The sequence below is a fragment of the Aotus nancymaae genome, unplaced genomic scaffold (genome assembly GCF_030222135.1).
Source record: "Aotus nancymaae isolate 86718 unplaced genomic scaffold, 86718_ANA_hifiasm-v0.15.2.pri h1tg000033l, whole genome shotgun sequence".
Lineage (NCBI taxonomy): Eukaryota > Metazoa > Chordata > Mammalia > Primates > Aotidae > Aotus > Aotus nancymaae.
Genome location: NW_026988447.1, coordinates 21968394 through 21990464, shown reverse-complemented (window position 1 = coordinate 21990464; position 22071 = coordinate 21968394). Strand labels below are relative to the sequence as shown.

At 36.7% G+C, this 22071-nt stretch overlaps 1 protein-coding gene across 4 annotated transcripts in view; it reads left to right on the top strand.

The window, feature by feature from the left end:
- SMAD1 (SMAD family member 1) overlaps nt 1-22071 on the top strand; it is a 73818-nt gene that overhangs the window by 10619 nt on the left and 41128 nt on the right. Inside the window, exon 2 of one of the 4 annotated variants that reach the window (XM_012453995.3) lies at nt 11435-11562. The exons of 2 other annotated variants lie outside the window; for them this stretch is intronic. The gene's annotated coding sequence lies outside the window, so the exon portion shown is untranslated. Of the gene's footprint in view, nt 1-11434; nt 11563-15888; nt 16347-22071 lie in introns of those variants that run through there. One more of the 4 variants, XM_012453996.3, reaches the window with a different exon arrangement.

Below are 22071 nucleotides of genomic sequence, written 5' to 3'. Positions count from 1 at the left end.
CAAACACTGGCTGGGTGTCTTCCAATTCAGTTTTGACACTACTTGGAGATAGCATCAGATCCTACAGATTGAGGGTTCAGTCCCACCCACCTCCAACATAAGTCCAAGCCTCTGGAACTTCCGGCTGACTAGCTTCAAGTTGGGGATCCTATGACCCTGCTCTTTGGATTCATTTAATTTGATAGAAAGGCTCACAGGGTTTGGGGAAACTTACGTTTACTGATTTATTATAAAGGATATTAAAAAGGATACAGATGAAGAGATGCATAGGGCAAGGTGTGGGGGAAGGGGGCATGGAGCTTCCATGCCTAACCTGGGTGTGCCACACTTCAGGAACCTCTGCGTGTTCAGCTGTCCAGAAGCTCTCTGAACCTTGTCCTCTTGGTCTTTTATGGGGCTTCATTTTATAGGCATGATCAATTATATCGTTGGCCACTGGTGATCAACTTAACCTTCAGCCCCTTGCCCCCTCCCTTGAGGTTGGAGGGTGGGGCTGAAAGTCTCAACCCTCTAATCCTGCCACCATCCAGAAGCTGGTTAGGTGCTGCCAACCAACAGTCAGCATTAGCATGCAAAAAGACATCACTTTGGAGTCTCCAAGGATTTTAGGAGCTGTATGCCAGAAACAAGGTTGAAGCCCAAATATATATTTTACAGTATCGCAGGTTTAAAAGGCTATTCATATCGTTCCCATAAGGGAATGAGTCTAGTGGTTATTGGTAGGATCCTTACCAAACTGAATTACATTCAGTCTTAAGTGGGTTCTTACCTTGTCGCTAGACAGAATCAGAATTTATCCGCGTCTTCTGTCTTACCATCTCCTTTCTTTTAAATGACCTGCAAACATTTTAAAGTTGGATAAAAAAGGCTTTTAAATCTCACCTTCAGGCTCACAACTTGGCCCACTAGCATCCCCTGCCCATCCTCACATCCTTTCTGAGTGAGGCGTGACTGGGAGTGCGGGCCCTGAAGTGGTATGCATTGGTGAGACCTGGCACTCAAACTCCTGGGCTAAGTGGTAGAGCCAGGAAAATGGGTCTTAATTTTATCAGAGACAGTAGCTTTTCATGAAAGAGAATAACGATGCAGTGAATGTTGCTGTAGAAATTATACAGCTGGTTGTGTATAGCTTGCCATCTCATCTATTACAGCTTCCTGTTTTGCTTTTTGCCCATTGCCAGCTTTGCAGTACAACATAATTAATAGCAACCCCTTTATTTTCCGTGTGTTTATGTTTGTTTGCTAGGACTTCTGTTTAGTTTACTCAAGCTTGAGGGAATATTTGATTAGTTTAAATGTTTTTCTGTTAACTGTGAACAAAATTAACTTGATTATCATTTAAATGTTGGCACAAAAACTATTTATAGCATTTATTTGCATTTATTTATAGCATATATTTGCTGAAGAGTTGTCAATTTGTGTGGGCTGAGATGTTCTGTATTCTAGAAAAGGCTCCTTTAAAAGGGGTGCATCCTCACTGTGGAGTTCTGCTTTTTTATTAAGCTGATGTTAATCAATTCAGCAAGTATTTCATGTATTCCTACTGTGCATCCAGCACTGGACTATGTTTTGGGTAGGGTAGAGGAAAGTGTAAATCATTTTCTGCCCTGAAGAAGTAGTCTAATTGGTAAGAGGAGATTATACATTTGAAGCTGTTTTACTTACAGTTGGGATCATGTTTTAAAATCAAGGGATTGCGTTCTTTTCCAATCTGATGGAATTGTTAGAGCTTTTGCCTCTGGCCCAGTTCTACCTTAGTTCATTCTTTTAGCAAGGTTTTGAGTGTCCATATTTCTGTTTATGCTTATGTTCATAGTATGTCTCTTAGACAGCTTCATAAAGTTGGGATAAGGGATTGTAGGTTTAAGACCTGCACTGAGGATCTTCTAACTTTGAGGAACAATACAAACCTGCTTGTTTAGTCTAGCATCTGTTGTAATACTTTTTACTACAGTTACCTTATTAACTGTTTAGACTGAGTTCCTTGAGGGTATGGACAGTGTCTTTATGATCTTTGTGTTAGCACGGTACTGGTTCTCCCTTGTCTATTCATTAGAATTGTATGAACAGCCACCACCACAAAAATGCCTGGGCCCGTCCTATCGACGGATTATGGTAAGGATTCTTTCACAAAGTACCACAGGGAATATTAATATTGTTAATATTCAGAAAGAAAAAATATTGTTAATATCCAGCAATATTAAGAGTGGTTGGCCTGACACACAGTAGGTACTTGATGAGTGAATGTTTTCTTTTTGTGGTTTTTAGAACTACATCAGGAAATATAATATGGTATATTGTGAGTTCATTGTGGTTATGAACCATGTCTTTTATACTTGGTAGCACCCAGCACTGTGTGATGCCGGTTGTGAGTGCTCAGACTCACTAGTTAAGTTCTGAGGATTGACTGCTTTGCTTCCCCTTTCTTTTCGTTGAGAAGAACAGAGATAGAAAGGGTGTGTGTGTTTGACATGTTTCCCTCTTCCCCTTGTGGAAGAATCAGCAGTTCTGTGAGTCCCAGAGTCTAGAAACGAGTTATAGAAAGCTGTCGAGGCCTGAGGTGCTTATATTGCAAAGAGAAAAGAAGAAAAGTGGCAGTATAGAGCTGTGGCTTATCTGGCTATGTTAGAAAAATGTTTGGTTGTCACAACTGGGAGGGAGGGGCTGGAGGGTTGCAAATAGCTTCTAGTGGGTAGAGGTCAGAGATGCAACCAAACATCTTGTAATGTTAAAGTTGAGGAACCCTGAAATAGAGGATGAAAAGGGAGATCAGAAGACAAATGGGATAACTGAAGTGGTAGTGTCATGACCGTTTCTGCCACACCAGCACACAATTTGTGTGCTTTATCTTCCCACTTCCCTTACCCTTTACCCCAAATCATTCAGAGTGCAGAGTACTATTTTTGCCATTATCTGTAAGTAGCATTGTGACTTACAACTGTGTATTAGGTGTTAAAATTAATATCTTAGTATCTTACCTATATTAAAATATACCTGCAAGATTCCTTTAGTTTTCTTTATCTCTACATTTACTTGATTAGAAAAGTATTAACCTCAAGAAAAAGAGAGCTCACCATTTTTGTTTTATGTTTTCAATAAAGGATCTTAAAATAATTAGTGGGAATGTAAAGAAAATGAATTAATTTCTTTCTTTCTTTCTTTCTTTCTTTCTTTTTTCTTTCTTTCTTTCTTTCTTTCTTTCTTTCTTTCTTTTTTTAATAGACAGGGTCTTGCTATGTCACCCAGGCTGGAGGCTGGAGTCCAATGGTGTGATCACAGCTTACTGTAACTTTGAACTCTTGGGCCCAAGTGATCCTCCTGTCTTAGCCTTTCAAGGAGCTGAGACTGCAGGCATGCACCACAGTGCCTGGCATTTTTTTTTTTTTTTTTTTTTTTTGTAAAGGCTATATTGCCCAGGCTGGTCTCAAACTCTGAGCCTCAAGCAATCTTTCCACCTTGATTTTCCAAGAGTCCTGGGATTACAGGTGTGAGCCACTGCGCCTGGGTCAAGAAAATGAATTTCTTAAAAGGAGTTTAATTTTAATGTTCTACAGATTCATCATGAGAAAAGGATTATTAAGATTTGGACATACAAGAGCTAATGGTGCCCATTTTCTGATGTCTTGTTGAAGGATATAGCTTATAATGTCTTATTCTAAGATCTTTAGATTAAAATGAATTTAATTTTGTTACTGCTACACTAATAAAACTCTTGGTTTTTTCATGTCCTAACAGAGTGGGAAGATATCAAGAAGGAAAGCAACAGCAAAAACAAGAATAAATTAGAAGGGGAAGGGAAGGAGATGGAGGGCATTTTTTAAAACTATGAGCAAATCCTTTCCCATTAGTTCTTCTGCCTTATGCATCAGACCAAGAAGGGGGTGACTGAGGAGAAGCAGTAGAGGGGTTACCTTGGCAGGTTCCTTAACCTTTTTGTACCTCAGTTTTGTCATCTGTAAAATAGTAGTTATTTTATAGAACTCATAGAAGGATTAAGAGAGCTATTTAATAAATTTAAGGTGCTCAGAACAGTGCATGGTGATTCATTATGGTGGTGGTTGTGGTAATGAGAATGATATAAGGATGATTTTTGATTGTTTTTTAATATAGTTGACCCTTAACCAACAAAGGCTCAAACTGCTTGGGTCCACTTATACCCAGATTTTTTTCTCAATCAAAAGTGGATAGAAAATACAGTATTCACAGAATGTGAAACCTGAACATGCAGAGGGCGAGCTTTTTGTTTATGCATGAGTTCCAGAGGGTCCACTGAGACCTGTATGCAAGGATTTTGGTATTGGGTGGTTGGATCTGGGAACCAGTGCCCCAGGTATACCGAGGGATGATTATACTTCTGTTGAAAATTGATGGAGTCCATGGATGTACTTTTATCCAGTGTTTCCCATAAAACCACCTACTACTTTCTCCCTTTGAAGTTGGTGGTGATAGTGATAAAAGTTTTGTGAGTTTTCAAACTAGTATATTTCATGCGTTCTGTAAAAGTCTGTTTTATGCCTATACTCTGCATTCCAAAAGTGATTTATATGATAAAATGTTTGTCTTTATGTTTTTATAATATACTAAAACACTATAATTAACTGTCATCCGTTTACAGATTTTTCACAGCAATTTTTAAATCTTAAATAGGCATTTCTCTAGAATTTGCTGTGTTCTCAGGGCATATTGTAGCTTTATTAATAGTATAAGCAAAATATAAATGATTAAAAGCTTTCTTTGTTGAATCATAATACATTGTAGCAGCAATAGTTAATTATTAGTAAGGCTGCTTTGGATTATCCGTTCCGTTTTCCATACCCACTAATGCAGGTGTTTGATAGTTAGACCATTTGGATTTCCATTGTAGGGTAAGTAACACAGCTCAGAAGGTGTGGAAGATGTCATTGTAGCACAGACTGTAGGCCGCTTTGTCTGCATGTATGTTTCTCTTTAGATGAAGAGCCTGAACAAGTGGTCCTGTGACTTTTATCACAGTCTACCATCTGATATGGTTCTCCCATCTCTCCCATACCCACTTTATAAGCTTGATGGTGATGGGAACTGTCGTTTTCTTTCTACTGCAGCTTTATGTTGGTGATGAGGGCTCACAAATTTGTTCAGTTAAATAGTGGATAAATGGAAACTAAAGCCTTCTTAGTAGTTCAGCACGTGAAGGAGGAGAACTTGGGTTCTGAAGCCTTCTGAGAATATTGTCTTGGGTTTTTCCATTGTAATTGGTAAATAAGTTACTTTAGGGAAGTTAGCAGATAAGATTGTACTAAACAAGTGATCAGAGGTAGAAAGGCCTAGATTCATGGGTACAGATCTCACCTAATTCTGTAGGTGATGGTTGCTTATATCTAAAGCATTATTTCTGTAAAACCAGTGAAAAACTTTGCTTTTGCTTCTTTTAGGTCTTAGGTGAGGGAGCTCTCACATTCTGGAAGAGGGTTGCTGCTGCTGTTTGTTCAGTTTCTCCTCTGAGGTGGCCAAGTGAATGTTTGCAATTCCAGTCCAGTTTTTGGCAGATTGAAAGAGTCTGTCACTGATTGTCATATGAAGGAGAGTGAAATCTGGCCGATCTCAGTGTTTGTTTCAGTGGTTATATAAACTTTGATTTTTAGAAGTTATTCTTTCAAATAACAGATTTCTGTAATGGAAAAAGGACAGGACTAAATTGCTCATGAAGATACTTGAATAACATATAACATTTTTATTTAGTAAGAAGTTCGTGCATTGAAAAATTTATTGGCTATTTGAATAGTTAATAGAAAGGGGAGTAAGGGTCTAATATGGGAGGGAAACTTTTTAGTTATAATGTGCCATTTTGTGAAATGGAATTCTTTGATTATGTGCCTGGATGCTTAATAAAAGCATACATTCCATTCCTATCTATATCATATTAACCTAGAATAGGGTCATGTATTTTACCAGAATACATTTCTCTGAAAATCCTATGCAGATACACTTTGAAATTATTTTTTTCCTTTATAAGAAGATGTATCTTGCCACCTGTTGGTCATAATGCTGTCTTCTAGGGCTATGTAGAAATAGCTCTCTTACTTCCTTTCAGTTTTTATTTCTTTTTATTGTTGGGGTTTTAAATTTGAAAACAGCATTTGGTTAAGAGTAAAAGTAATTGGCTCTCCTGCACTCCCTTGCACCCAGCTCACTCTTAAAGGTAACTGCTTGTTCAGTTTCCTTTATTTTTTTTCCAGGCCTTTAAAATTGCACATGTATATACATAGACAGTTTTTGTTTCTATTTGCGTTTTTAAAAAGAGACCATACTATAGGTACTGTTTACCACTTCTTACTGAACAGTTGCGGTAAGGTTTCCTTTTCATGGTAGTATTGTACATGGAAGTCCATCTGTCTTTTCTTTTGTTAACAGTTACGTCATAGTCAAATGTACCATAATTTATTTAATCATTCCATTATTGTTAGGCACCTGTGTTATTTAGAACATGAACATCCTTAAACATGGATCTTTGAGTGTGCTCATCTAAGGTTGCCATTTCCCCTGTGGCTTTCTCAAGCCGTGGCTGCTTTCTCCCATAAACCTGTTACCTCTTCTTGCTACCTTCAGACCATTCTTCTAGCATCCTCTATAAAAAACACCTAGCTTTGACTATCCCGTAAAATTATACCACTCATTACCCTTCCTTGTTAGTCATTTTCTGCCCCACTGCCCATATCATTCACTCTAATTCCTGCAAGATTTAACTCCTAGTTGTTGTTCCCTTGGTTGAGCAACCCTAATCCAAAAATTCAAAATGCTCCAAGATCCAAAACTTTTTGAGGACTGATGTGGCACCACAAGTGGAAAATTCTACGCTTAACTTCATGTGACAAGTCACAGTGAAAACACAGTCAAAACTTTTTTTGTGTACAAAATTATTAAAATTATGGTATAACATTGGCTAGGTATGGTGGCTCATGCCTGTAATCCTAACCCTTTGGGAGGCTGAAGCAGTGGATCACTTAGCTCAGAAGTTCGAGATCAGCCTGGGCAACATGGCAAAGCCCTGTCACTACTAAAAATCCAAAAATTAGCCAGGTGAGGTGGCACTTGCCTGTGGCCCCAGCTATTCAGGAGGCTGAGGTGGGAGGATCACTTGAGCCCAGGAGGTCTAGGCTGCAGTGAGCCATGCCACTGCACTCCAGCCTGGGCGACAGAGCAAGACCCTGTCTCAGGAGAAAAAGAATTACTCTTCAGCCTATGTGCATAAGGTATAGATGAAACGTACATGAATTTTATGTTTAGACTTGTGTCCCATCCCCAAGATACCTCATTATGTGTATTCAGAATATTCTAACATCCAAAAATATCTGGAATCTGAAACACCATCTGGTCCCAAGCATTTCAGATAAGGGATACTCAGCCTGTATTCTTGTACAGGAATTATGGATATTTAGTCCATCATTCTTGGACTGCTTCTCCTCCAGTGGCCTTGTCTTTGGTCCTACCTCAGATACTCAATCTCTGGCTGGAAAGATTCTGTAAAAGAAAAAAAAAATCTCACTCAGTCTCATAGTCCCCATAATATGAGATTTCATACTTCTAAAAATTAAACAATTCTCCAATCTTGTGGTTATTTTCTTTATTTACATAAGCAGTGAAGTATTATTTGTTCATGTCTATACTTTGAGAATATATCCCAAATCTGACGACTTCTGCCATGCTGATTGAAATCTTTATCATCTCGCACCTTAATAATTGCCATAGCTTTCTAACTGGTCTCCCTACCCACCAGTCCCTACTTCCATCCCTGCATCTTTCAGTATGTTCTCAACCCAGCAAGCCATAGTAATTCTGTTAAACTGTAAGCTGGATGATCTCTCCTCTGCTCAGATCTCTCGGTGTTTCCATCTCAGTTTGGAGCAAAAGCTCTGAAGTCCCTATGGGCCCCGCACATACCTGCCCCTGTGATCTCTCTGTCCTCATCTCCCATTTCTCTTCTCTCACTCACTCCATTCCAGCCCCAGTGAGGACTCCTTGCTGTTGCTTGAACATCTCAGGAACATTCTTGCCAAATGGCCCAAATGGCTTTTGCAATTGCTCTTCTCTCTGCTTGGACTGCACTTCCCCAGATATCCCTTTTCAGAGGGCTGTTCAGATATCACATTCGCAATGAGGCTTTCCTTGACCACCAGAATGTAGGCCCCATCAAGGCACAGTCAGGGACTTTGAAAAACTTTTTTTTCTCTTTCAGTGCTGCGTTTCTAGTGCTTAGAATAGTGCCTGGCACGTGATACCTGTTTGTTGAGTGAATTGAATTACTGTAGTGGTTATCAGTTTTTCTTTTTTTGTATGAAGTTAGAACTTCATTAAACAGACAAAAACTAGACTGTAAACCTCATTTTTTTGCATATGCAAAATATTTAAATTAGCCTTATTTGTGAACCTACTGTGTTAATAAATCACTTTTGTTTTTCGGCATGTTATAATTTTGAAGTAAGTCTTTCATATTCAGGTTTAATCTGCATAACAACCCAGTGGATTGGGCGGTGGTATCACAATTTTGTGGAAAAGCAAATTGAGGCTCAGAGTTGTTTTCTTGAAAATACAGCTACTTAAGTGGAGAGCTGCAGTTCAAACCTTTTCAAGTTAAGGACTCTTGTTTTCTAATTTAGAAGCCATCTTAAAATGACAAAAGATGGTTAGAGGTTTTATTTGAAAGTATGAAGAATGTGCCCTACTTTCTCTTTCTCATTCTGGGTTTTGTCTGCCTTTTGTTTCCATTTTGAAAATATGTAAAATAAATGGTTAACTTTAAAATTCCTGACAATGACAGATCAACAAGTTTTATTTCTCTCACCTGTGGAGGAAGTGGCCTCCACCCAGTTTTACTGAATTAGGAGGGAAGTGATTTTTTCAAGTGATAAAAAGAAATAAAATTCCATGCTCTTCCCAGAGGAGGAGTTCAACAATTGGGAGAGTGGCGTGAGACCATATGTTGGTTTGTAAAAGGATATAACTTGTAAAGATGTTTCCTTTGATGCCTGTGATGAATATGGATGTGTTTCCCTTCTAGAGGGTCCTGATTAAATTATGCAATTAAGAGCTGAGCTGAAGGATCTAAATATAGGAAGAGAGTTCAGGCTGTCCTGCTTTGTGTCTGTCAGTTCACCCCTACAGATGTGCATGTTTGTTGTCATAAACAGCACCTGTGAGATCAGCGCAGAGAGAGAAATATGTTCCAAAAAATGAAGTACAGCAGGTTTTTTTTTTTTTAAGGGATAGTTTTTTCCTCCTGTAGTCGATTCCATTTTCATCCATGAATTTGGTATTTGGATTACTTTTTGTTTTTTAAGCCTGACTGAGGGACTTCAGTATCAGTCAGTACTGGTTTAAAATGTAGATCTACTACTTACCAGATTACGGTCTGGAGAAAGTTACTTTAACCTCTGAGCCTCAAGTTTATTAGTAAAATTGAGATAATGATTTATACCTTGAAGGACTGGTGTGAAGAGTCAATGTAATAATGTTTGTAAAAACAACCAGTATAATGCTTGTCTAAGGTGGTAACTCAAACAATTCTGTTTATTAGCTACTAATGAATCATTCATAACTAGCCACTTACAGAAATCTACCACATTTAGCATTCTCTGTAGTCTAAGATTGCTATTCTAGGATAACTGACTCAAAGAGAATAGTTTTTTCTAAGAGACAAATACCGTAGACTTTTTCCTTGGGTAGTCAATAAAATTAAATCTTAAAATGTCTGTGGTCTTCAGTCTTTCCTGTGTTTAAGGAGTGAGCATTTGTAGGCCAGGAGTCTTTACAATGTTTGAGTTGACATGAATGTGAATGGACTTTATCAGGGTAAGCTTATGAGGAGCTAGATATTTTCAAAGCCTACCATGTCCTGAAGGACAATATTCCATCACAAACATGAATTTGGGAATGGGGGTTCAGTGGGATTAAGGAATGTTTTATAACTTTTAGAAAAAATGGCAGGGAAGTAGAGAAAAGCCAACTTCATTGAAGTTTGGGACAATAAGAAAACTTTAACTGCCTTCAGTCTACTTACCTATGCAAGTAATCATCTAATGAAACAAAACAGATGTGACAACTGCTATTTTATAGAGAATCTCTATGATTAAGACAAATTAACCAGGTGCTCTATTAGCAGCCTAGATTTGTCAGGATGAAGGATTTGTGTATGCAGTACAGAACCAGAGAGAACTCCAAGAATTTTCTAATACAATGAAGACTTGTTGAATAGCATACTTGGCACACCTAAAATACATAACCTACAGTTTATATCCTTAGAGACTCTTGTCATTGTGACATCATAAGTTCCTTGCTTTTTTTTCATCAAGGGGATGTTACTTTTGAAATTGTTTGGCTGAAGTATCATAGCTTCAGTGAACTTACACGTTGGTGAGTAGTAAGCTGGAATTCAGTCTACATGTTATTCCTTTTCTTTGTGATTCCTAAGATTTCTACTCACTTAGTACTATTGAGGGACCATATTGCGTCTCTTGCTAGCATGTCACTTAAATCACACTGGAGGGACTGGAAGACCTGCTGTTAGTGTCTCTGCTTTAAAGGCAATAGTACCTGTGTTATTGCATTACTGTAAATAAAGGTTTTCACGAGCAGAACCTCTCTCCTACCTCCAACCCTCAATTTCTCCAGATTTGGAAAATCAATATCTGGCAAAAAAAAAAAAAAATTCAGCAGGAAAAACATCAAACTAGCTATTCTGCATCGTCAATCCCATGTTTGGAAGGTTGGAAAGTGTTTGAAAGTAACCGGAGCAAGACTGAATAGTAAGAGGCTCAGTAAGATGGAGCTTTACTTGTGGGTGTTTGTGATAGTAGAACTCTCCTGCTGCTGTGAACTGAGACCAGCAGAGTTCTCTGTTCTCTGTGGGTCTCCATATGGCTTTCTTGTGTAGGAATTTTGGCTAAATACATTTTTTCCTTTAAGGACTCCGTTGAAGTAGAGTTCATTTTAGCCTTTTTAGCAATGAAGTTAAGCGCTGTACTTTATGAAGTACATTAGAATTAGTAAAAGAGTGAGGTTTTATCCATTTTCATATTTGTTTCTGTTCTAGGTTTTTTTCCCCCTTCATTTTGCTTAGTGTTGAGTTTTATTTAGCTAAATTTGACTTATTTGAAACTGAGAAATGTTGAAAGTTGAGGGCTAAGTGCTGTTTTAAAACAGGAAAAAGGAATGCAGGACACTTCACCTGTTTCCTCCTCCAGTACAAATACAGCAGGTCCTCAAACAACCTCATTTCGTTCAGTGTCATTTCCTTATAATGTTGATGAGAAAAAACATTCCCAACCTAGGCCACTCTGTGTGTGGAGCTTGCACTTTCTCCGTGTCTGCGTGGGTCTTCTCTGACTACTCCAGTTTCCTTCCATATCCCAAAGGTGTGCACGTTAGGTGAATTAGTATGTCTACATTGTCCCCATTGCAGTGAATGTAGGTATGTGTTTGAGTGCACCCAGCCATGAAATGGCGTCCTGTCCGGGGATGGTTCCCACCTTGTACCCTGAGATGCTGGGATCGGCTTGGGCCACTGTGACCCTGAACTGCAATAATTGGGTAAATAATTATCTTGTTTCTATTAATCTTTCTTAAATGTATATATGGCTCACATTTATTTCAGTGTTAATTGTATAAGTGTTTTGGGTCTTAGAAGTTTGGTGATGTTTTTGTGACCAGGAGTGCCCTGTAGGAATTTAACTCTTGTTTATATCAGTTAGCTGATGCTAAAATTAGTTTTGTTTTACATCGTTTCACTTAAAGAAACAGCTTCCAAAAACCTACTTAGGACATTAAGTAAGGATTTACTGTATCTGAAAACCCAGTTATTTCCTAATTGGAGTAACTGGGTTAAAGAAGCCTTTGAACGTTGTTATTTGTTGAACTAGATCTAACTACTTTAGGGTATTTTCTGGAACTGAAATAACTAGATCCATTTCTGTTTTTATATTCATTGTAATGGCATTGGACTTGTATAGCAAATTTTAACTTGTCTTTTGCTTGTCTGCCTTAAGGGTAGATAGAGATTTATCATTTTCCTTAAGGAGCTGTACCATAATCTTTTATGCTTTTTATTAGGAGCCGTTTACAGTTCCTACCATCTACTAATTATTGTGTTCTACTTGTTCCAGAGTTCTGTCTCCACCTGTCTTTATTTTTAGGGGTACTGATTTTTAGGGGTACTATTTCTCTGTTTGGAAATGTGTGCGGATACTTCTGTCTCAGCCTTCTTGCTGGGCCGTTGTCTCATGTGGGTTGTCTGCTGTTCCACATTTAAGTAATAGGTATTTAGCTTTATCAAAAGTTTTAAGTTCCTAATTCTTCTGGACCTCTGATTAATTCAGTCTGATTTTATTTAGGGTAATGATTATGATCGCCTTTCCATTTTATGAGGTTTTCATCTTTTACCAATAAATCTCATTGTAATTCTTTGCTTACAAGATGGCTTGAAAGATGCAAGCAGTGATGGATTGCTCTTTACATTGTAAAGTATTTATTGGCATTAAGTTGCTGAAATAGTATGTTTTTTGCAACCTTTGTGCTTTTATGCATTTTAAACCCTACATCTTCAATGTATAATATTCTGTGAGTCTATAGTTTCTGTAAGTGTCAGGAATGTTTCAGGTGTCTTTATCATCCTTTGGAATCATGATCTATTTGGACAATTCCATTTTTGTTCAGAGTATACAATTGACTTGAGTACCTAAGTAAAATGAAGCAGGTTAGAAAAAAGTAGTTTATTTTAGAGTAATGAAAATTACATTACAGGTCCCCTGGCATATTCCCCTTTGACCTTTTTTTTTAAAGACGGGGTTTCACCATGTTGGTGAGGCTGGTCTTGAACTCCCGACCTCAGGTGATCTACCCGCCATGGCCTCCAAAGTGCTTGAATTACAGGCGTGAGCCACCACGCCCTGCTGACCTTTTTTGATGTTTTAATTTAAGCATCTCAAGGCAAGAGTTAATCTCACCAGGCCTTGAATTCTATCCAAAATTGGAAGTTAGGTTAGATAACACATATGTTTCTGTAATACTAATGTTAGCAGTTAATATTGATCACTTTCTACAACGTCTCTGAGGTATCTTACATCTCCATGGCATCTAATGAAGTATATTGTGAAACGATTTCATATATTAAAAACACTGAACTACAAAATTCGTGCAGTTTGTTTATGATCACTCTAAAGTCCACCGTAGATCTACTTTGGGAGCTCAAGTCATACTTTTTCTGTGTATTCACAAGACCAGTCTATCTGTTTAAGAAGATATCTGGTGGTGTAAGTCTGGAAATTTGCACATAGGTGGTTTAATTACTTGGAAATACTTGTTTCCAAAAAGAAAAAAATGGATCAAACAATTTTATTTCATTTTTTTTGAGGTGCAGTCTCACTGTTGCCCAGGCTGGAGAGCAATGACGCGATCTCAGCTCACTGCAACGTCCCACCTCCTGGTTCAAGTGATTCTCTTGCCTCAGCCTCCCAAGTAGCTGGGTCTGCAGACACGCACCACCACGCCTGGCTTATTTATGTATTTTTAGTAGAGACTTTAAAAAGCCTTCGCCATGTTGGCCAGGCTTGTCTCGAACTCCTGACCTCCGGTGATCCGCCCACTTCAGCCTCCCAAAGTACTGGGATTACAGGCATGAGCCACTGTACCCAGCTGATCAAACAGAATTTTTATAAAGTTGTCTTTAAAAAAAAAAAAAAATTATTCAGCTGTTAAACATTTTCAAAGTGAAGTTAATCAATACCCTTTACTTTTAGTTTCTTAATTCTTTTGATCTTTGTGCCATGATTTTTTTAACTGTTAAGAAAGAGTTATGAACCAAAGAACAAGAAGTGGGGGGAGAAAGAGTGGCCTTCTTCATTTGACATTAGACCATTTATCTTCTGTCATTTGCCTTTCTTAAAGTACTGGAAGTTTTTGGATTTTTTTTCCCTCAGTCACTTTTTGTAGCTTGTATTTTTTGTTTATTTTATTGAATAATATAATTATTCCCTCAGTATTTAATGGGAGCATTTATTTAGTCTGTTGAATTCCACACCGGTCCAATAATTATAAAATTGTAATTGTTAGTTTTTGTCTGAAACTGATACATAGGGTGGTAGGACATTATTTGTCTCCTCATCGTTTTATTAATGTACTTGGATTTTAACACTTGGTGGTTACTCCTCCCTTTAAAAAACAATTGTATCTTCATATGCAAATTAGAGTAATTAAAAAAAAACTTTACATGGGAATTTGGGATCTGTAACATATTAAATGGAAGAGAGTGTGTTTTGTTGATATTCACAGGAGTTGGATAATTTAAATGTTGCTTTATTACTAGATGATACCAAGATGAAGAAAATGCCCATTTGTTGTGCAATTGGCTAATTAGGTTTCCTTAATATATAAAGCAAGTTACACAGCAGTTAATAGTATTTTAAATTTGTTTTTTTTTCTTTTAATGTTAAGGAATAGCACATAAGTTGGAAAATTATATAGCTATGTCGAGAGGAGTTGTATAAGAGTATTTTTCTAATTTCACTTCTCGCAATTCTGATAGAAATCCTTCCCATGAGTGAGACTCCTTAGGAAAACGTTCTGAATTTAGAACACTGCTTTAAACTACATTTTTTTTTAACTTCTCAAACCAGATCACACGATAAATCCAACCTGATTTCTAAGTAGTGTCTAGGTGTGGTTTGAGCTAATGAATTGATTTTTGTGGGGTTTTTTGGCAATTAGCAAATATTTGCATAGAAAGCCTTTTTTAAAAAATTGTAAGTTACAGTTTTTCATTAAAGAATGTTTGAAAAGTTTAGAAAAGGAGGAGAGAGACACATTACTAATCTTCCAAACCCAGTTTTGGTTAATATTTTGATATATTTACATAGTTGTTCATGGTACATATAACCATTTTATGTTCTGCTTACAGTTTTCTCCAAGTTTTTACATAGTCTTTATGAACATAATTTTTAAGGGCTATATAGTATTCCATTGAGTAGGTGTATGTATGCAGTTTACTTAGCTATTTTTCAATTATTAGATGTTTCTCATTTTTTCTCTATTATAAGTAATGCTGATGAAAATCTTTGTGCAAAAACTATTTTTCCTTTCTGGTTCAGAATATTTCCTTAGGGTAAATTTCTGAAAGTAAAGTTACTGGAATAAAGATCTCAATATTTTTAACGCTGCTGGATTGTTGTTTTAACTAGATGAATACTTTTTCTTTTTTGTCAGTGTGAAATGTTTATATTTGGACAAGAGGGAAGGAAATCTCTGTTTGCTGACTCATGTTTTTATTTTGCACTTTAAACTGATAAGGCCACTTAGCTTTTGACATAAACTAAGGCAGGAAGTACAAAAAGGGGCAGAAAAAAAGTAGTTGTCTTGCCAAGGCTATAGTATAGTAGACTCATTTGACTTCCTTATATGAAGTAGGTTACCTGTTTGACTTGTATGTAAAAAAATGCTTAACTCAGGTAAAAATTAGTCATCAGCCTGCATTTTGTTTTGTCTGTGCATGTTTATATGCAAAATGCTGTGATCCTTTGACTTTAATTTTTGTGGGAGGCCTCAAGACATTTACCACCCAACTGGCTTCTATAGTGTTTGGAGGCCCTTGGTTTAGATTTTTTTTTTTTTCCTCTCAGTATGAAAAAACTCTTTCTGTATTGAAGATACTACCTTAGATGTCTTTCTAAACTGTAGATCTAATTATGCTAATTCTCAGATTTAAAACCTCCACTTGTCTACATGATAAGATTCTTCACAGTCTTGCCAGTGCCTTCATATCAGCCTTGTATAATCTCCAGCCAGATTAAACCTTAGCATTTCTATCATGCGTCTGTTAGAACAAGCCATTTAGAAAAGTAGTTTAAAAATTCTGGCTCTACGTCCCGGCAAAATGGGTTCAGATCCAGGTTCTGCTACTTATAGCTGTCTATATAACTTTGGACAAGATACTTAACTTTCCATTTTATTTTTCTTACATGTAAAATAAAGAAAATAATGGTAATTACTTCACAGTAAATACTGTGGCGTTGTTGCTAAGATTAAACTGGTTAACAAATTAAACAACAGTGAGCAGTGTTTGTCAAGTAATGAACACTCAAAATATCTGCTCTATTGCATTGCAAAATTCTACTTATCTTTTAGGTCTGATGTTTTCTCTTGGGAAAAATGCCCTGAAATCTCTGGAATTAATTGTTCTTTCCTTTTCTGTTTTTATATATTATTGTTTATCTTAGTTTGTAGGCTGCTATAACAAAATACCAAATGGATTGAGTGGCTTATAAACAACAGAAATTTATTTCTCAAAGTTCTGGCAGCTGGGAAATCCAAGATCAAGGTACCTGGTAAGAGCCCTCTTCCTCTTGGATGGCTTCTTCTCACTCTCACATGGTGGAAGAGAGGAGAGCTCTCTCTGGGATCTCTTTAATAAGGGCACTAATCCCATTCATGAGGGTTCTGTCCTCATGACCTAATCACCTCCCAAAACGGTTCACCTCCTAATTCTATCACCTTTGGGGTTAGGATTTCAACATGTGAATTTGGCGGGGCGGGATACAAATATTCATACCAGAGTGTTGTTGATACTTGTTTTATAGCCTTTATCACATGGTATTAGAGTTAGTTAATAGTAGGCAAATGCACAGCATGTGGGCCTCCTCTTCTGTTATTCTTGTGCCATGGTTGACAGTATAATCATAGCATTTCTTCTGACAGAGTCCCCGGAAGTCGCCTAATAAGACATCTCAGCACTTTTAGATTAGCATGCAGGTTAGCAGTTTGCTCTCTGGGAGTTAGTTGTTTACGCACTGGCTTTCCCAGTGGATTGTGAGCTCCTCCAGGATGTTAGACATCTTTGCCTCTGTGCTAGCACTGTGCTAGGCCCTTAGCAGGTGCCTAATACAGCTTTGTTGAATGAATGCCGATTTGAATAGTTAAAACAGAAATCTGAAATGGTGGTTCTTGTACACTACCTTGAAATAGCCCCAAGTGATTTTGATACAAACTTAGCCATTCTGTTTTAAAATTATTGGTTAAAATGTTAAAAAGCTGTTTTTGAAGTAGAAGAAATGGGCATATAGAATATGAAGAAATACACTCCCTCTACAAATTGTTCCTAGAAGCCTAGAAAAAAGTTCTTGTTCTTTTGCAAAACTAACCTTTTAGTAAAAAGGAAATTATCATATCAATAGGTACACTCTGACCAAGTGTGACTTTTGATAATAGCATAGTTTTGTTTTCTCTTTCTGTTAATGTTAAATGAAAATAATACCAACTTCAAAAAACAAGTAAATTTGGGTGAACTCTTTAAAAAGGAAAACAGCAGACTCTCTATAGCCTCCCAAATAAAGTTGACGCTCCACATTTGGCTGTCTAAGTTCTTCAGGGAGTTAAATTATTCATCAGGCATTTAGTGAGAATCTGCTATGTGCCAGGTACTATGCCAAGTTCCAAAGGTAAGAAAATAATAAGCTGGAGTCCCACAATCATTTCCTGTAGTGAGGATGATAAATGTGTAGATTATCACAATGTAGTCATAGACATGCACAATTTGCCATGACAACTATTTATAATAATTTTTTAATTTCTGAGGCTCACTAATAATTTTCCCCATTCTAATTCATTTCTTGGTAATTTGTGTCTTCTCTTTTATTTATCAGTTTTGCTAGGGGTTTATCCAATTTTATTAGTATTTTCAAAGAATCAACTTTAATTTTGTAGATTTTCTTTAGTATGCTTTAAATTTCTACTTTCATTTTCTTCTTTTTTTGGGTTTAATTTATTTTTCCTTTTAAAAAAGTCTTTGGTGGGTATTAGAATGTTAGTTTTCAGCTTTTTTCCTTTTCTAATATATGCATTTAAGACTATAAATTTCCCTCTGTGCCTTGAGCCACATCCTACATTTTTGATGTGATTTTTTTTTTTTTTTTTTTTAAATTGGGGCAGAGTCTTGTTCTGTCACCCAGACTGGAGTGCAGTGGCACAATCTTGGCTCACTGTAACCTCTGCCTCCCGAGTTCATGTGATTGCCCTGCCCAGCCTTCCGAGTAGCAGGGATTACAGGCACATACCACCATGCCCGGCTAGTTTTTGTATTTTTAGTAGAGATGAGGTTTCACCATGTTGGCCAGACTAGTCTCGAACTCCTAAGCTCTAGTGATCCACCCCCCTTGGCCTCCCAAGGTGCTAGGATTATAGGCATTAGCCACCACTCCCGGCTTTGATGTGATATTTTTACAAGCATTCAATTAAAAATATTTTCCATTTCCACTATAATTTCTTCTTTGACACTTGGGTTATTTTAAAGTGTGGTTCTTTTCAATAACAATATTTTTATTGATTTCTTAGTTACACTAAGATCAAAGGATATATTCTATATGGTTTTAGTCTTTTGATAAAGATTGAGATTTGCTTTGTCGTTCATTATATAGTCAGTTTAAGTAAGTATTCCATGTGTATTTGAAAGTGTTATGAATTGTACAGTTGTTGAAGGCTGTGATAATATGTATATGAATTGGATCAAGTTTTTAAACATGTTTCTTTTCTGTATCTTTTGATTTTTGTTTGCTTGTTTTATCATTTACTATGTTAGTCTCCCACTAGGATTGTGGGTTTGCCTGTCATTGTAATTGTTAATTTTTGCTTTATGAATTTTGAGGATGTTATTATTTGCATAAAAATTGGAATTTAAAAATCTGCATAGTGGCTCAACTCATCACTATAAAATATCCTTTTTTTCTTTTTTATCTTTAAAAATCTCTGGTGATACCTCCTAAACTCTATTTTATCTGAATGGATAGTTTCAGTTTTTTGGGTAGAATATGCACAGTATGTATTTTTCCGTTCTTTTGCTTTCAATCTTGTGTACTTATATTTAATGTATGTCTCTTTTAAGTACCATATAGTTAAATAATGTTCCCCACAACACCTGTCTCTTAGTTGTCATATTGTAGTCTATTTATATTTAAGTAATTGCTCATACTTTTGGGATTATATCTAAATCTTATTATTTTCTATTTGTCTCATCTGTTGTCTCCTTTTCATTTGTTTTACGTTCATCATTTTTAAAATTTTTATTTGATTTTTAGAGACAACGCTCACTCTGTCACTCAGGTTGGAGTGCAGTGGCATGATCATAACTCCTACTGTAACTCTTAGGCTCAAGCAGTCTTCCTGCCTCTGCCTCCTAAGTGGCTGAGATTACAGGCACGTGCCACCTTGCCTGAGTACTTTTTAACCTTTTGTAGAGATAGGGTCTTCCTGTGGTGCCCAGGCTACTCTGTAACTGCTCAAGCTGTCCTCCTACCTTGGCCTCCCAGAGTGCTAGGAGTACAGGCATGATCCACCACACTGGGCCAATATTTTTTAACTCCATATTTTTTAACTCCTCTATTGTTATAATTTTTAACTTATTCTCTCTCAGTTGTTGCTTTATTATGACGTGAATTCATAACTTATTATACTAATAATAAATTAATACTTTACCATGGCCTGGATAACACAAGAATGCTAACTTCATTTATCTCTTTTTGCTGTTGCCATGCATTTTAATTCTACATATATTTTAAACACCACAAGACATTCCTATTTTTGTTTTGTAAAGTCAGTGTTCATTTAAACTTACCCTTATTTCTCCTTCAGGAGCCCTTCCTCATTTCTTGCAGTTCTTGGCTTATTTTTATAATCTTTTTCCTTTTGCCTGAAGAATTTTTCTTAGTATTTTTTTTTAGTGGCAATCTACCATAAACCAATTCTCTCAGATTTTGGTTGTTGGAAAGCATGTTTATTTCACAATCATTTTTTGAATGATTGTAAAATGATTGAAAATTTATGTAGAATTTTAAGTTACCAGCTACTTACATATGGCACTAAAGATGTTATTTCATTGTCTTCTGTTTTCCATTGTCTATACTATAATGTCAACTGTCAACCTGATTGTACTTACTTGAAGGTAGTGTGCCTTTATAAAGAGTTTTGTCAGGTTTTCAGGAATTTTATGGTAATATGACACTTTGAAACTTGTAGATTTCTCTGTATGTATCCTTGGTAGGTGTGTCAGGCTTCATGAATGTATGATTAGATGTCTTTTGACAGTTTTGGAAAATTCTTGGCTAGTATCTAAAAATATTTCTCTGTTACAGTCTTTCTTCTTTTCCTTTAAGACTCTACTTACATGGTACTAGATCTTTCCACTAGATCCATTATGTCTCCTCAGTTTTTTATTTTTCATTTTTTCCTTCTCTTTGCATTAGTGTATTTTTTACCGATCTTTCTGTTCACTAATCTTTTAGTCTGCTGTGTCTAACCTGTTGTTAAGTTCATCTATTTAAAGTCTTCATTAGTTACTCAATTTTTTAGTTCTGTAATTTTTTTTTTTTTTTTTTGAGACGAAGTCTCACTCTGTTGCCCAGGCTGGAGTGCAGTGGCACAATCTCGGCTTACTGCAACCTCTGCCTTCTGGGTTCAAGCGATTCTCCTGCTCAGCCTCCTGAGTAGCTGGGATTACAGGTGCGCCACCACGCCCAGCTAATTTTTTGTTTTTGTAGTAGAGATGGTGTTTCACCATGTTGGTCAGGCTGGTCTTGAACTCCTGACCTTGTGATCTGCCCGTCTCGGCCTCCCAAAGTGCTGGGATTACAAGCATGAGCCACCGTGCCCAGTCAATTCTACAATTTTTATTTCATTCTTTTTTATAGATTCCAATTCTCTGTTAAAATCTTCAACTTTGTCTTCTTTTTCCTTGACATATTAAATAGTAATCATTAATATTTTAAAGGCTGTATCTGGTAACTCTACTACCTAGGTCACCCCTTAGGTCTATCTGTATTCTGTTTTGTTTTGGTCATTTGGTCCTCTTTCCTAGTATGCTTGATAACTTTTGGTTGATTGCAATATACTGTGAATTTAAAATTATAGTGGCTACATTTGATGTCTCTATAGAGAATTTGTTTTTCTTCTGGCAAGCTGTTAGAGAGCAAAACCCATCACCTAGATCCAGGCTAGGATTAAGATGATTCTAGGTTGGTTGTAAAGACTGCTGCACTTCATTTTTGCCCTTAGACTAGGGTGTATTCCTCAAGGAGATTCCATTGAAAGCATAGACTAATTACCAGGGTTTCTCCTCAGCAGGCCTTCCACTCCATTTGTTGTTGTATTTTTATTTTGTGTTTCCTCAGCACTATGAGACTACTAGGAGCTCTGCTTTGTTTTTTATTCTCTTAATTACCTCTTTCTGCTTGGTTCCTAGACCTTTTGCTGCTCATAGCATAGCTATTGGCAAATCCCTGGAAAGGAAGAGCAGTGAAGAATATTCAGCTCACTTCATTGCATTTCCCCTCTCTCCAGAATCTTGGCCTCTTCAAGTCCTGGGTGCCTTGGTTCCTCTTTGATGCCTTTAGAAAGCTGGGCTTTTGTTTGTTTGTTTTCTGGCTTGTTTGTTTGGAAAGAGGTTGGTCTGATATGTGCTACTCCCAATTTAGCCAGGGTTTGTACAAAGTTAACCTCCTTAACCTTTTTCACATTTTATGTTTTCATGTGATGAAGAGTAAATAGCTTAAATGAGGCAACTTGGCTGAAGAATTTGGTACAGTATGTGTCCACGTGCATTCCTTTTATGTCAATAAGTAGCAAAATTTTTAAAGCATGAGATGTATTTCCTGTCTTATTTGCCCTATAGCCCATAGACAGTCTTGTTCACTGAAGAAATGCCCTAAGATATTACTACATTTATATAATAGGAATTTTCTTTTAGCATAAGAAATATTTGTAGAACAAACCAAGAACAAATATTAAGACTAATATATATTTTTTTCACTCCCTGTTGCTTCTAGTTTTTGTTAATTGAGGTGTTTTGAAATATATTTTTAGAGGTTATAAATGAATCTAAATCTAAAACATTGTAATATCTGTTGAGAACTTGGACTTTTTTTTTTTAACTTTGTTGCTTTTATTCCAGAGCTTATGTTAACAGTGGCTTACTACTTTTTAAACTGCTTCTCAGTTTACTCATCTGTAAAATGGCAACAATTGTATTACCTAGCTCAAGGGATTGTGAAAAGCATTCAATGCTGT